Source organism: Triticum aestivum, chromosome 2A (assembly GCF_018294505.1).
Source record: "Triticum aestivum cultivar Chinese Spring chromosome 2A, IWGSC CS RefSeq v2.1, whole genome shotgun sequence".
Lineage (NCBI taxonomy): Eukaryota > Viridiplantae > Streptophyta > Magnoliopsida > Poales > Poaceae > Triticum > Triticum aestivum.
In genome coordinates, this window is record NC_057797.1 from 222706477 (window position 1) to 222721607 (window position 15131).

A 15131-nucleotide genomic window follows, 5' to 3' on the forward strand; every position below is an offset into this window, starting at 1 on the left:
TCATGTTGTTGTTCTCATTGTCCCACTGCGGACACTCAGAGATGTAGTGACCAGATTTCTTGCACTTGTGGCATGCTCTCTTCTTGTAGTCATGAGCAGAAGCTTCATCATTCCTTGAGCTGGATCGTGAGGACTTTCTGAAGCCTTTCTTCTTGGTGAATTTCTAGAACTTCTTCACAAGCATAGCAAGCTCCTTTCCAATGTCTTCAGGATCATCAGAACTGCAATCAGATTCTTCTTCAGATGAGGAAACCGCTTTTGCCTTCAAAGCACAAGTTCACCCATAGTTGGGACCGTAGATGTCTCTTTTCTCAGAAAGCTCATGTGTGTTGAGCCTTTCAAGTATGTCAGACGTATCGAGTGTCTTGAAGTCAGGGCGTTCTTGAATCATCAGGGCTAGGGTGTCAAACGAGCTGTCAAGTGATCTCAGGAGTGTCTTGGCGACTTCATGTTTGGTGATCTCAGTAGCGCCGAGGGCTTGAAGCTCATTTGTGTTGTCAGTGAGTCGATCAAACATGAGTTGGACATTCTCATTGTCGTTTCTCTTGAAGCGGTTGAAGAGGTTGCGAAGTACACTGATTCTTTGATCTCTCTGGGTTGAGACGCCTTCGTTGACCTTGGAGAGCCAGTCCCAGACTAGCTTGGATGTTTCCAGAGCACTCACACGGCCATACTGTCCTTTGGTCAGATGACCACAGATGATGTTCTTGGCAGTGGAATCCAGTTGAATGAACTTCTTGACACCAGTAGCGGTGACACCTTCACCAGCCTTGGGGACGCCATTCTTGACGACATACCAGAGGTCGACATCAATGGCTTCCAGATGCATGCGCATCTTATTCTTCCAGTAGGGATATTCAGTTCCATCGAAGACTGGGCACGCAGCGGAGACTTTGATTATCCCTGCAGTCGACATAGCTAAAACTACAGGTGGTTAAACCGAATCACACAGAACAAGGGAGTACCTTGCTCTGATACCAATTGAAAGTGCTAGTGATCGACTAGAAGGGGGGGTGAAAAGGCGATTTTTATGAAAGTCTTCAAAACATGGAAGTTTTGAAGATAAACGATAGAAATAAACCTATTACCATGCAACGGAAGGTAGACTACACTAAGCAAGCCATAGTCAAGTATTCAATGAAATGAAGGCACAAAGACTAATAGCAGCTAGGCAGTATAGATCAGGATGGAAGATAGTATGAAGCCAATCAGAACAAGCAGTCACACAGTGAAGACAAATAGATAATGCAAACAAGCAATGACTTCACAAGGACCAATCTGCAAATAAAGAGATGGGAAGGATAGAACCAGTGGCTCGTTGAAGACAATGATTTGTTGGACCAGTTATAGTTGCTATGACAACTGTACGTCTTGTTAGGGAGGCTGAGATTCAACTCAGAAGACCGCGTCTTCACCTTATTCCCCTTGAGCTAAGGACACCCAGTCCTCGCCCAATCACTTTGGTAAGTCTTCAAGGTAGACTTCCAAACCTTCACAGACTTCATTCACCGGCGATCCACAATGACTCTTGGATGTTCAGAACGTGACGCCTTACCGGCTGGAGGATTCACAGTCCTCAAGTGTAATAAGTCTTCAGATCACACAGACAGGAAGACTTTAGTGATGCCTAACACTCTTTGGCTCTGTGTGTTTAGGGCTTTGTCCTCGCAAGGAATCCTCTCTCAAAGGCTTCAAGGTGGGTTGCTCTCAAACGACAAAAGCCGTAGACTAACTCTGAGCAGCCAACCAATTTATGGTGTAGGGGGTGGGCTATTTATAGCCACTAGGCAACCCGACTGATTTGTTCGAAATGACCCTGGGTCACTAAGGAACTGACACGTGTTCCAACGATCAGATTTCAAACACACACGACAACTTTACTTGAGCTACAAGCAAAGCTGACTTGTCCAGCTCTGAATAAGATTTGCTCTCATTGTCTTCGCTCAAAGACATAGGATTTTGGTTAAGCATCACTTCAGTCATTCTGACTGGTTCACTTGGACCCCACTTAACAGTACGGTGGTTCCTATGACTCAACAAAGAAGAAAAAGAACGACGAAACAACTAAGTCTTCGCGCTCCCTAGTCTTCATGCGATGGTTTCTCTTGTCACAGTCTTCAATGTGAATGTCTTCACATACCACCTTTGACTTCAATGTCTTCATACATTTTTAGGGGTCATCTCTGGTAGAAAAACCGAATCAATGAGGGACTTCTACCTATGTTATCCTGCAATTCTCACAAACACATTAGTCCCTCAACCAGGTTTGTCATCAATACTCCAAAACCAACTAGGGGTGGCACTAGATGCACTTATAAGCGGGACAAATAAAAATGGGACTAATATGTAGTGATTTAATTATCTTCTCGTCTTAAACCACCGCCGCTCCTATGCAGCGCCGCTCCTCTCCTCTTCCATTTCAAAACCACCGCCCCTCCTCTCCTGTTCCAGTCCAAAACCAGCATCGCTCCTCTCCCGTTCTTATCCAAAACCAGCGCTGCTCCTCTCCTCTTCCATTCAAAAACCACCACCAGCGAGTGAAGGTGCTGTGGAGAAGTAGATCGATAGAGGACTACAACCGACACGTGAGGATCACAGACGGTGACCCTGTGAAGCTAGCTATGATGTTGGAGATATAGTCTTGGTTTGACAACAAGGACCAACTAGCGGCGACGGCGACATCCATGGCCAAATATCTGCAACAGAGCGAAAAGGCGGCGATACTCCCGGAGGGAGTCGCGCCGGAGTACATATAGCTGCTCCTCTGGGCCATGGAGCAAACAGATTCACCGAATCCGATCGTGAGGGAGCGGTGGTGGGAGTATCGATCCCAGATGGAGCATCCACCAGAGATTGAAGGATCGAGCATCTACAGGGTGTCATTTGTGAGGGTGTCCTGCCAGAGCAAGCCGGTGGAGTCTTCGTCGACCGAACCCAACTGCAAGAGGAGAAAAGCAGTTGGCCCGATGATGCTTGCCCGCCATCGTCTCCCTCGCTGTTCATATCGTCTCACGGGGCGGCTGTCTGCCACTGAGGAATAGGAGGGGGCTGCCCCCAGCCCAATAGTCGGGCAGGTTGTGAATTGTCAGGAGGAGCTTAGGGTTGTCAGTATTTGGAGGTTGTGAATTGTGTTTTGTGTTGTGTATTTTGAGAGTACTTTCAGATATGAATGTCTTTTGAATTTCAGATTTGCAGTATTGAGCATATGAAGTATTTTATGAATTCTAGAGATCTATTTTTAGCACTTAAAAATGTAGTTTCATAGGAGTATAAAAGTGCAGACAATGTGATTCTCAGAGAATAAACTGCAAGTTTCAGTTTTAGATAAGAAACTGCAAGTTCAGTTTTAGATAAGAAACTACAACTTTCAGAGGCAGAGCATTTATATTAACACGACATTTTCAAACAGGGTTAACATCATGTTGGAAGTTTTATTCATGGTTAAAAATGGAACTACCAACCAGTTAACATCATGCTGATCAACATTCATGCATAGCACATCTTCATATGATGCACAGTCAAAATGCCCACACAATGTCGAGTGTGCGAAACACAGAGAAAATAAGGGACGGAGTTTTGGCAAGTGTTGGACGTGGTTTGGGCTGCCCCGTCTAGGCTTTCATTTTTAACATGCGCAATCCACGACCTCGGATGGGAGGTCCATAGGCCTAAGGTCCAACTTATGTTTACCTTCTAACTATATTATATATATTTAAATTATTTTATATGTTATTGTATATTATTTTTATTGTCATCATATATTTAACAGATACTTACATATGTAAGAAAACAATATCCCACATCTTATTAACTTATAAAAACAATTTCTTAACAAATAAAATCCTGGATTGTTTTGACACAAAAATCCTAGTGATTTTGTACAAAAGCTTGGTAAAATTTAAGGTCGAATGTAATAATATCACTTATTATTTAAATATATTTATAACAAAATGCTCAGCCCCTTTTTATTTTTTGATAACATTGCTGGCCCAACCCAACATTATAATTAGAGTCAGCCCAGCAAAATCATGTATTTCAAGAAAGTGCAAATGGCCTGTAATTTTTTAGGAAATAAAATAAATGTGCCACATGGACACTACATTATTTGTTCACCTAGCCCAGCTAATAGCTGTAATTCAAAAAAAAGATTAAATTGACTGTAAATTCAATCATGCAAAAAAAGACTGTAAATTCTAGGAAAATGGGTTGAATACGTGCCACATTTTTGGAGGCTGAAATGTGGGCCAATAGGTCGAAGCCAACGCAAGTCATTGTCAATTTAGTCAACAAATGATTCTGACATGTTAGCTGTTGGATTTACATCCAACGACTGGCATCCATCTTCAATCTCTTGTCTTTTTCCTCCAGCTCCATCGGGACCACCTCCCGCCTCATGCTGCTAGCAGCTCTGCTTAGCACGCTTCGCTATGAAGCGCTACTCCACCGTTGGCCAGGCCATCCCTCCACCCCTCCACACCTCCTGTTTTTCTTCACCGACTGCCGAACCACACCGCACTAGAACCAATTAACACTCATACACCTCCCCGTCTGCGACTCTACTCCCGTGTCTTCCCATCTTTGGCTCGTTGCTGTCCGGGGCCTCGCCGTCATCCACCACCTTGGATGCGCTCGGCACGGCGTGGTCAATGTGGTCAACGAACGACACCACCGGAAGTAGACTATGCGTGAAGAGGCTGACAGCTGGGTCCACGGCCGCACACAAGGAAATGCCTCCTTATTATGCACAAAATAATGATTACTCCACCTGACATCTGGGACCCACCGGAAGGGCCTCTGTATTTCGCGAAAATAACGTGCCCCCCGCTGACATGTCGGACCCACCAGCTATCTTCGCACGCAAGGAAGTGCCTCCTTATTACGCACAAAAAAATAAATATTCCCCCTGCCAGCTGGAACCCAGCATAGTGGGAGGCTGACTTGTGGGCTACCAAGTTGACGGGGATGGAGGGCTTTGTCAACTTAGTCAATATGAATGATTCTAGCTCCTGTTACCGTACAATGTTCATCCAATGGCCGTAGTGCTTCTTCAACCTCTGGTCTTCTTACTCCAGCTGCCCAAACCAGCGCCGGTCATGCCGCGTGCTCCTGCCTCCCATGGCCGGCTGTGATGTCGCGGAGGCCTCACCGCCCCCTACTACTCCCACCGCTGGCCAGGCCATCCCTCTACTCACCCACACCCCCTGTTATTCTGCGGCGACACCAGCCTCACACTGCAGCCGAACCAGTGAACCCTCGTACTCCTCTTTGCGTGGGCATCCACTGCTGCGTCTTCCCCGGCTCCGAGTCGTCCCCTTCCTAGTCCTCGCCGTTGTCCAGCGCCGTGGTGCTCTCGGCGCGGCATGGTCAACGTGGTTAAGGAACGACTTCCATCGGACGTGGACTGTACGTGGAGAGGCTGACAGCTGGGTCCACGGCCGCAGCAAGGAAGTGCCTCCTTATTACGCGCAAAATAATGATTCCTCCACCTGACAGCGGGGACCCACCGGACGGGCCACCTTATTTCGCGAAAAAAGTTCCCCCCTGACTGCTGGGACCCACCAGCTACATCTTCGCACGCAAGGAAGTGCGTCTGGGCAAAAAAAATGATTCGCCCCCCGACCGCTTGGACCCACCAGCTACATTTTCGCACGCAAGGAAGTGTGTCCGGGTAAAAAAACCAATTCGCCCCCCTGACTGCTAGGACCCACCAGCTACATCTTCGCACGTAAGGAAGTGCCTGGCAGTCGGGACCCACCTGGTCGAAGCGTACGTAGCCTTGTCATTCTGGTCGCGAACGTGTACGTACATATATACTGGTGGATGTAGAGGCGTGCATGTGTCGTAGTAGAGGCGCGTACGTGTTGTAGTAGAGGCGCGCATGTAGCATGTACACATATGTACAACGACCAGGGTGCAAGAAAGAAAATACGACCACATATGTGTACATACGGGCGGGGTCTCGAACGCCTACTCACGCATACGTACGGCCAGGGCTCGTGTACATGGCTGGGTCGAAACAGAGAAACAACGTCATGGTCGTGTTCATGGGGAGGCAACGGAATGCGTCGTGTTCATGGGGAGGCAACATAATGCGTCGTGTTCATGGGGAGGCAACGGAATGCGTCGTGTTCATCGGGAGGCAATAGAACGCGTGGGAGCCAACCGGCTGGGTCGGAGCGGAATGCGTGGTCGTGTTCATCGGGAGGGCTTGGACGGAACATGCGATGGAAACGAGGCCTGACATACCGCAAAACGGAGGAAATGGACCTCCTACGTTTGGAACGAGGTCCTGTTGATCGGGAGGGGTGTGGCGTACCGCAAAATGGAGGAAACGGACCTCCTACGGTCGAAACGGGGGTCCTGTTGATCGGGAGGGGTGTGGCGTACCAGAAAACGAACGAAACGGACCTCCTACGGTCGAAACGGGGGTCCTGTTGATCGTGAGGGGTGTGGCGTACCGCAAAACGAACGAAACGGACCTCCTACGGTCGAAACGGGGGTCCTGTTCATCGGGAGGAGTGTGGCGTACCGCAAAACGGGACTCCACGGGATACTATTCATCTCCACCATCGACCTCCTCCAGCCTCCACGGGCTACCGTCGACCTCCTCCAGCCTCCACAGGCTCCTGTTCATCCAGCCTCCACCGCGCGCTACTTCACCGGCTACTATTCAACCACCCCTCCACGGGCACCCCTCCACCGTCTACTGTTCATCCAGCCCTCCACACCACGGGGTCCTGTTCAACCACCCCTATACGGGCACCCCTCCACCGTCTACTGTTCATCCAACCCTCCACATCACGGGGTCCTGTTCATCCAGAGGCAACGCCACCGCTCACTGTTCATCCAACCCCCCCCGCAACGCTCACTGTTTATCCAATCGATCGGCTTCAGTTAGCAGCAGTAGCGAAGGAATCGCTCGATCGGGTTCAGTTAACAGCCATCGATCGATCGCTCGAGTTCAGTAACGCATAGCCTGCAGTGCAATCACTCGGGTTTAGTTAGAGCCCAACGCCTCGCTTGGGTTCAGTTAGAGCCAACGCCTCGCACACACGCGCGTACGTGTACGAGAGAAACGCGCATCGCTCGGCCCCCGACCTCCCACCGTAACCGGGAACTCCCCGAAATTTTCCTCCCCCTCGCTTCTACCACGGTTTTTTCCGTCATGGACGGCCCAAAGAATGTCATGCAGCTGCGTCTCTGGCCCGCCCAGGACGAAAAACCCATTTTCTGTCATGATTTTTTGTCATAGAAGTAGGAGCCCACCACATCTATGATGATACCGGGTTTTGTCACAATTATCGTCATAGAAGTGTCATATGTATGACACGTTTTTTTCGTTCGGCCCAAAATATCACGGATGTGTCTTTGTTTTTGTAGTGTAGGTTTTTGTGGTGGTCCTGGATGCTTGTGGATATGTGGATATATATAGGAGGAATAAGTACGTCGGTGGATCAACGAGGGGCCCACGAGGATGGAGGGCGCGCCCCCTGCCTCGTGGCCTCCTCGATTGTTTCTTGTCGCCCACTCCAAGTCTCCTGAATGACATTTATTGAGAAAATCACGTTCCTGAAGGTTTCATTCCGTTTGGACTCAATTTGATACTCCTTTTCGGCGAAACTCTAAAATGGGCAAAAAAACAACAATTTGGGCTGGGCCTCCGGTTAGTAGGTCAGTCCCAAAAATGATATAAAAGTGTAAAATAAAGCCCATTAACATCCAAAATAGATAATATAATAGCATGGAGCAATCAAAAATTATAGATACGTTGGAGACGTATCATAGAGCGTATCGTATCACGAGGTTTGGATACACCGGCGAAGTTTGCACCAACTCTCAAGGTGAGAAAGGGCAATGCACGGTACCAAAGAGGCTAGCAATGATGGAAGGGTGAGAGTGCGTATAGTCCATGAAAAATACCAAGTATTACGCGCATGCTCCTAGGGAGATAGATTGGTAAGAAAAGACCATCGCTTGTCCCCGACCGCCACTCATAAGGAAGACAATCAAATAACACCTCATGTTTCAAATTTGTTACACAACGTTTAACATACATGCATGCTACGGGACTTGCAAACTTCAACACAAGTATTTCTCAAATTCACAACTACTCAACTAGCATAACTTTAATATCATTATCTTCATATCTTAAAACAATCATCAGGTATCAAACTTCTCTTAGTATTCAATGTACTTATATGAACGTTTTTTATAATATCAAAAGCAAATTACCATGCTGTTCTAAAGAACTCTCAAAATAATATAAGTGAAGCATGAGAGATCAATTATTTCTATAAAATGAAACCACCACCGTGCTCTAAAAGATATAAATGAAGCATTAGAGCAAAATTATATAGCTTAAAAGATATAAATAAAGCACATAGAGTATTTAAACCTATAAGGATGCTAGCCGACTCCTTCTCCACAAAGGTCCTTCGGATTGGGATGTTCCTGGCTGTCCGATCGCCTTGAATCTGGTCAATCGAGTAGCCAGGTCCATCTGATCTTTACTGTGATTTTCACCTTGCGATTTATTTTTGAGGTCCATGATTTATGGGCTCAGTGTCTCTCCCTATTGGCTGGGTTAAATTTCGCTGGGTGACCTTTGCCGGTGAGTCGCGTGCCGTCCCACGAGTCGTGCTGCCTCCCAGAGTCCCGGTTCACCCCTCCCACGCGCCGCACCCAATCCCCTCCTCCCGCACGCCTCGCACCTAATCGCCTCCATGAACCCTAGCCCCCAATGGATGGGACGCCACACCCTCACTCCTCCCCAGCAGCCTCCAAACCCCCCGCCTCCACCGGATCCAAGGCGTGCGGCCACGGAGGCGAGCCTCTCCGGCGACGGTGGCAACCTGCAGGCAGAGAAGATGGGAGAGAGGGAGAGAAGGAATGAGAGGAGGGAGGTCCGACGGCGGACAGGAGAGGGTCAGCGGCCTGTGCCGGCGAGGTCAGGTGTGACCTGGCAGACCTGGCAATTGATGGCGGCCACTCCTGGATCCTTCTTCCACTTCCCCACTGCCTACCACCAAGCACGGGTCAGGGAGCATGGGATTGACGACGGCGGTCGAAAGCCAGGATGGTTGGCTGAGGAAGAGGGTGAGGACTTGAGGATTGAAGAGGGTGTGTTCTTGGTTTCATCAGCGCACTAATTAGTCACTTATCTAATGATATTTTATCATATCTCTGTTGAGAACCTCAGGTTCCCACACTGAGCTATACTGTTTTGTCATGTTTTCTTCAGGTTGCTATGGAGACTGTTCTTTGCAAGGGTAAAGCATCATCAGCACTGGTGGTGGTTGGATCATTAGATGATTCCCAGTAACTAGGTATGTCTTCTTAACCAGGTGGACATTTCCCCAGATTGGCTCCTCCACATGTTTCAGACTGACAAATCATGACAATCCTCTTCTTAAAGTACAAAATGATGTAGCTATCTCCACATGCTTTGATGATATCTTTTTCGTATGGTTGGATGGTTCCTTATCACCGTGATTCATATAAAACTTTGTGAATTGTAGTGTCATGATGATTTCATAAGACACAAGGCTTTAATGTATATTTGGAAAGCACATAAATGTGAAGAATCAATGGTGAAAATAAGTAAAACACTCTCTATATGTTTCCATTGACATGATCAGTGGCTCCATTTTCTTTGGTAAGTAATGCTAGGCTACAGGTTAATATATTTTACCATGCCCAGCTGTTTTTCTCAGTTTCTCCTCTAAAACATAGACATCATTTTCATTCGGATTTCATCCTTATTAGTTTTATTTTATATGCATTGAATATAACTATGCAACTATAGGTACAAGCATTGCCATGACATACATCCCATTTTGAGTTTTATTCAGTCCTCTGTCATTGTTATTGCGATCTTATTTTGCCGTTGTAAAAATGGGGTATATGTCATGGTTGTTTAACAGAAGGGAGGTGCATAAGAACAGATTTGGTGTTCATCCGCAATGTGAGTGCTTTCTGCAACTCCATTTTGTCGATATTTTCTGCGAGACATGAACACCAAATCTATTTATCTAACATGTTTTGCATGTTTTGTCGAGTGCTTTCCTGTGTTTTTATCTATGGTCTTTTTTATCATATCTAATATCCAGCATTATACCATGTCTCACAGAATTGCTGATTCTGCACATACACCTACTTATTTTACTTCTGTGACATGCGGTACAATTTTTCTCTGGGTATGCTTCTCCATCCCTCCCAAAACCGGTCAAGGAACTGAGAGCTTGCACATGCCAATTTCTTATATTGTTTTCTCATGACCGTTTATAGTTGCTATAAATTCATGATTACCTTTGTGGTTGCTTGCTAGGTTGCAGGATAGGCGAGGCGATGATCCAAAAAATTGGAAAGAATGGTGCTCCCATGTTCTCTCTTATCCAGGAAAATCAATACAGCAAAATGTGTGTTTAATAAACCTTGCATTGCTGCAAAAATTAATATTATGTTTGTGAATCTAATGCCATTGTGGATATCATGAAGAAGAGGGACATGTTTGTTGCATTTGAAGGTGTACTTATGAGTGCAAGGTCAGCAGTCGATGCACATTTCACTTGTTTTACTTGATCTGTGTATTGTCTTTGATAGTTGGGAGTAACGATGGTTTAGTCGTTGTGTACTTTGAATAATCTCTGTTACATTGCTCAGGAGCATAATCTATTAACCTATTTTAAGGATTGATATGATCTCTACTTTCTTGGGTACATTGCAGGGAGCCTCGAGGATTTGGGTTTGTCCAGTACTTCAATCCTGATGATGCTGCAGATGGAAAATACTACATGGACGGACAGGTTATTTGTGGCAAACAAGTAACAGTTTTATTTGCATAACAGAACAAAAAGAAGCCTGCTAAGGGGTGTCCCGCGGCAGATGCGCGCCCAATGACGCTGTGGAGCTGTCAACTCCCACCCAGATCGCCACAGAGAACAGTGAAGCATCCTCCCTTCTCCCTTCCGGTTGCATCTCCGCCGGGTGAGTTCCACATTTTGTTCAGTTCATCCTCTACACGAACCCTTTTTGGATACATCATTAGAGCTTGTTATGCAGTTCTCTATTTCTACAAATTTCATTGCTAATAAACTAGACACTAACCTCAAACAGTGACTTCTTGCAGGCTTGTCTTAGTGACACAGGCATGCTGAAGCAAAGATCCTTTTCCTTCTTTGCATCCCTCATTCTCTGTTTTTTCTCACAATGAAGCACCTTGCTTCTCCACGGCATTCAACCCATGATGGTGTGACTACAGGTATGCCCACGGCTATTGCTTCTAGCATGTTCCTTGTACGAGCAAACTTTTCAGCGACAAAGTGCGTAGTCTCTAAAATAGTTGTTGACACCGGTAATTAAAAGTGCATCAGTATCTATCAATGTAAAAAACTAAAAACCTTAGCAAAATAAAGTTATCTTGAGTTACTTGTGTATAGTATATGCAGACGAAATGAAACTACCTTTGTCTGATCTGTGATGGTTTCACCGTCCATGCTTTGGCTGAACAGAACACAGACTGAGGACATATTTCTGTCTCTTCGCCTTCTTGATTACATAACTGGGATACTCATTCCTAATAAGACTAGCAAGCTCTATGGAATCTGCTGATTTCCGAAGGCCTCTTTTCAGTGGCTTCGTTGATGTATGTGTCTTAGACTGGGGCTTTGTGCTACTTAGCTTTCAGTGGTACTCTATTCATCAAACAAGACTCATTGTCTTTCTGTTTAGATGTGGATTGTTTTTCTGTTCGGCACCATGTATTTTTTCAAGCTGATTGAAATCCAAAGTTTCTTTCTGAACTCTTTTGACATTGTTGCGAGTTGTTGTAGCTGATGCTATAAGATTATCTAAAGAAGACTTGTGTGTCCTTTTCATGCTTTTGATGGTATTAGGGTTAGAAATGCTTGTTGTTTTTGTTGTTGGTAACTCTGCTACTTATGTAGTTTTGGCTCTATCTCAATTGATCTGGTAGCTTTATTGAATCCAGATTTTGAGCCTCCTAAGGTAAATGTATATGTTCTCTTTTTTAAGGTGGATTACAACATCTTTACCTGATAAACATGGAATATACAAGAGGAAGGAGCAACTGCAGCAAGCAGTGATGCTTCAGGCGCTGATGTGAGGATTACTGCATTTGAGAGCAGAGGAAGACAAGCGTAAAACTATCATGTTCGCTTCCGCCATTCATGCCGAGCGGGATGCGTGGCAGAGGGGATTTCTTTTCCGCGAAAACCGGAAGAGAGGATATTGAAGCCACCTTTGCCAACATAGATGAAGATGGGAGGATTGGCCAACTTTGGACTCCAACGGCAGCGATGATGATGAAGACTTGAGCTATGACTATGAGTCCGAGTAGTAGAAGAATCATTTATGTTTTTGTGCTTTGTCGACAGGGATTAGATTTGTTACAAATAGAACTCTATGCTACCAAATTTTAATGTGCATATACTTTTCATTGTAGACAGCAAGCCCCTGTTTTTCCAGGAGATTAAATTTGTTGTCATATGTGCTTGCCTGTAACTAAGCAACTAAACCATGGATTACTTTTCATCGCTAACATGGAATCAGCAGGTTTCTGCGCCATTTGGCGCAACGGGTTCACTAGTTCTAATAAATTCCGATTCATGTGTGTCTCTCAAAAGGTGTGTACAACAAGGATGATTGTGATAAACTAAAAAGTAAAGACTCAAATCATACAAGATGCTCCAAGCAAAACACATATCATGTGGTGAATAAAAATATAGCTCCAAGTAAAGTTACCGATGAACGAAGACAAAAGAGGGGATGCCTTACGGGGCATCCCCAAGCTTAGGCTTTTTGGTGTCCTTGGATTTTACCTTGGGGTTCCTTGGGCATCCCCAAGCTTAGGCTGTTGCCACTTCTTGTTCCATAATTCATAAAATCTTTACCAAAAAATTAAAAACTTTACAACACAAAACTTAACAGAAAATCTCGTGAGCTCCGTTAGCGAAAGAAAACAAAACACCAATTCAAGGTACTGTAATGAATTCATTATTTATTTATATTGCTGTTAAACCTAATGTTTTCCAACTTCTCTATGGTTTATAAACTCCATCACTAGTCATAGATTCATCAACATAAGCAAACAACACACGAAAAATAGAATCTGTCCAAACAGAACAGTCTGTAGTAATCTATAACTAACGCAAACTTATGGAACCCCAAAAATTCTTAAATAAATTGCTGGGCGTGAAGAATTTATCTATTACTCGCCAATAAAAAATGGCAGCAATTCTCGCGAGCGCTAAAGTTTCTATTTTTTACAGCAAGATCAAAAAGACTTTCCCTAAGTCTTCCCAACGGTTCTACTTGGCACAAACACTAGTTAAACACAAAAGCACAACCGAAACAGAGGCTAGATAAATTATTTATTACTAAACAGGAACAAAAAGCAAGGAACAAAAATAAAATTGGGTTGCCTCCCAACAAGCGCTATCGTTTAACGCCCCTAGCTAGGCATAAAAGCGAGGATAAATCTAGGTATTGCCATCTTTGGTATGCAATCCATAAGTGGCTCTCATAATAGATTCATATGGTAATTTAATTTTTTTTCTAGGAAAGTGTTCCATGCCTTTACTTAACGGAAATTGGAATCTAATATTCCCTTCCTTCTATCAATAATTGCACCAATCGTTCTAAGGAAAGGTCTACCAAGAATAATAGGACATGAAGGATTGCAATCTATATCAAGAACAATGAAATCTACGGGCACACAATTCCTATTTGCGACAATAAGAACATCATTAATTCTTCCCATAGGTTTCTTAATAGTGGTATCCGCAAGGTGCAAGTTTAAAGAACAATCATCAAATTCACGGAAACCTAGCAAATCACACAAAGTTTTTGGGATCGTGGAAACACTAGCACCCAAATCACACAAAGCATAGCATTCATGATCTTTAATTTTAATTTTAATTGTAGGTTTCCACTCATCATAAAGTTTTTTAGGGATAGAAACTTCCAACTCAAGTTTTTCTTCATAAGATTGCATCAAAACATCAACGATATGTTTAGTAAAAGCTTTATTTTGACTATAAGCATGAGGAGAATTTAGCACGGATTGCAACAAGGAAATACAATCTATCAAAGAGCAATTATCATAATTAAATTCCTTGAAATCCAAGATAGTGGGTTCGTTGCTATCTAAAGTTTTAACCTCTTCAATCCCACTTTTACCAATTTTTGCATCAAGATCTAAAGACTCCGAATTTTTGGGACGCCTTCTAACTAAAGTTGACTCATCTCCAGTCCCATCATTATCAAGATTCATATTGCAAAACAAGGATTTAATAGGGGACACATCAATTACTTTTAGATCTTCATCTTTATTCTCATAAAAACTTTCCGGTTTAGTAGCCATTTTATTAACTAGGTGGCCTGCTTATCCGAAATTTCAGCAATTAATTTTTCAAAATGAGCAATCTGAGATTTCAAACCATAAAATTCCTTAGACATGTCATCAAGCTCTTTATTCATGTACTCCATAAAGCTTTTTTGTTCCTTAAGCTCGTTTCTAAAGAAATTATTATGCTCATATTGTAAAGTCATAAAGCTTCTGACATTGCTTTCAATCTCTTCCAACGTTTTAAGGTGAAGATCACCAAATCTAGGCAGGGCCATAAGGGCAACAAGCAACAAGAAGCAAGCGAAAAAGAGGCGAACAGAAAAGAGGGCGTAAGGAAAAGAGGGTGAATAAAACGTCAAGGGTGAAGTGGGGGAGAGGAAAACGAGAGGCAAATGACAAATAATGTAATGCGAAGGATAAGAGTTGTGATGGGTACTTGGTATGTCTTGACTTGGCGTAGATCTCCCCGGCAACGGCGCTAGAAATCCTTCTTTCTACCTCTTGAGCATGCGTTGGTTTTCCCTTGAAGAGGAAATGGTGATGTAGCAAACCAGTGTAAGTATTTCCCTTAGTTTTTGAGAACCAAGGTATCAATCCAGTAGGAGACCACGCGCGAGTCACCTCGTACCTACACAAACAAATAAGAACCTCGCAACCAACGCGATAAAGGGGTTGCCATTCCCTCCACGGCCACTTGCAAGAGTGAGATCTGATAGAGATAATAATAATAAGATAAATATTTTTGGTATTTTTATGATATAAA

General features: G+C 44.3%; 1 long non-coding RNA gene across 14 annotated transcripts; it reads left to right on the top strand.

The window, feature by feature from the left end:
- Positions 1-8604: 8604 nt before the first annotated feature.
- On the top strand, positions 8605-12572 carry LOC123188443 (uncharacterized). 14 transcript variants are annotated; one of them, XR_006494646.1, is made up of 8 exons: positions 8607-9120; positions 9242-9655; positions 9924-9964; positions 10130-10196; positions 10328-10544; positions 10727-10986; positions 11129-11260; positions 12034-12572. It is a non-coding gene; the product is annotated as an uncharacterized lncRNA (long non-coding RNA). The 14 variants fall into 14 exon arrangements; XR_006494643.1 differs by adding an exon at positions 11511-11644 and having other exon boundaries at positions 8605-9120; positions 9242-10196; XR_006494635.1 differs by having other exon boundaries at positions 8606-9120; positions 9242-9964.
- The last annotated feature ends 2559 nt before the right edge of the window (positions 12573-15131 follow it).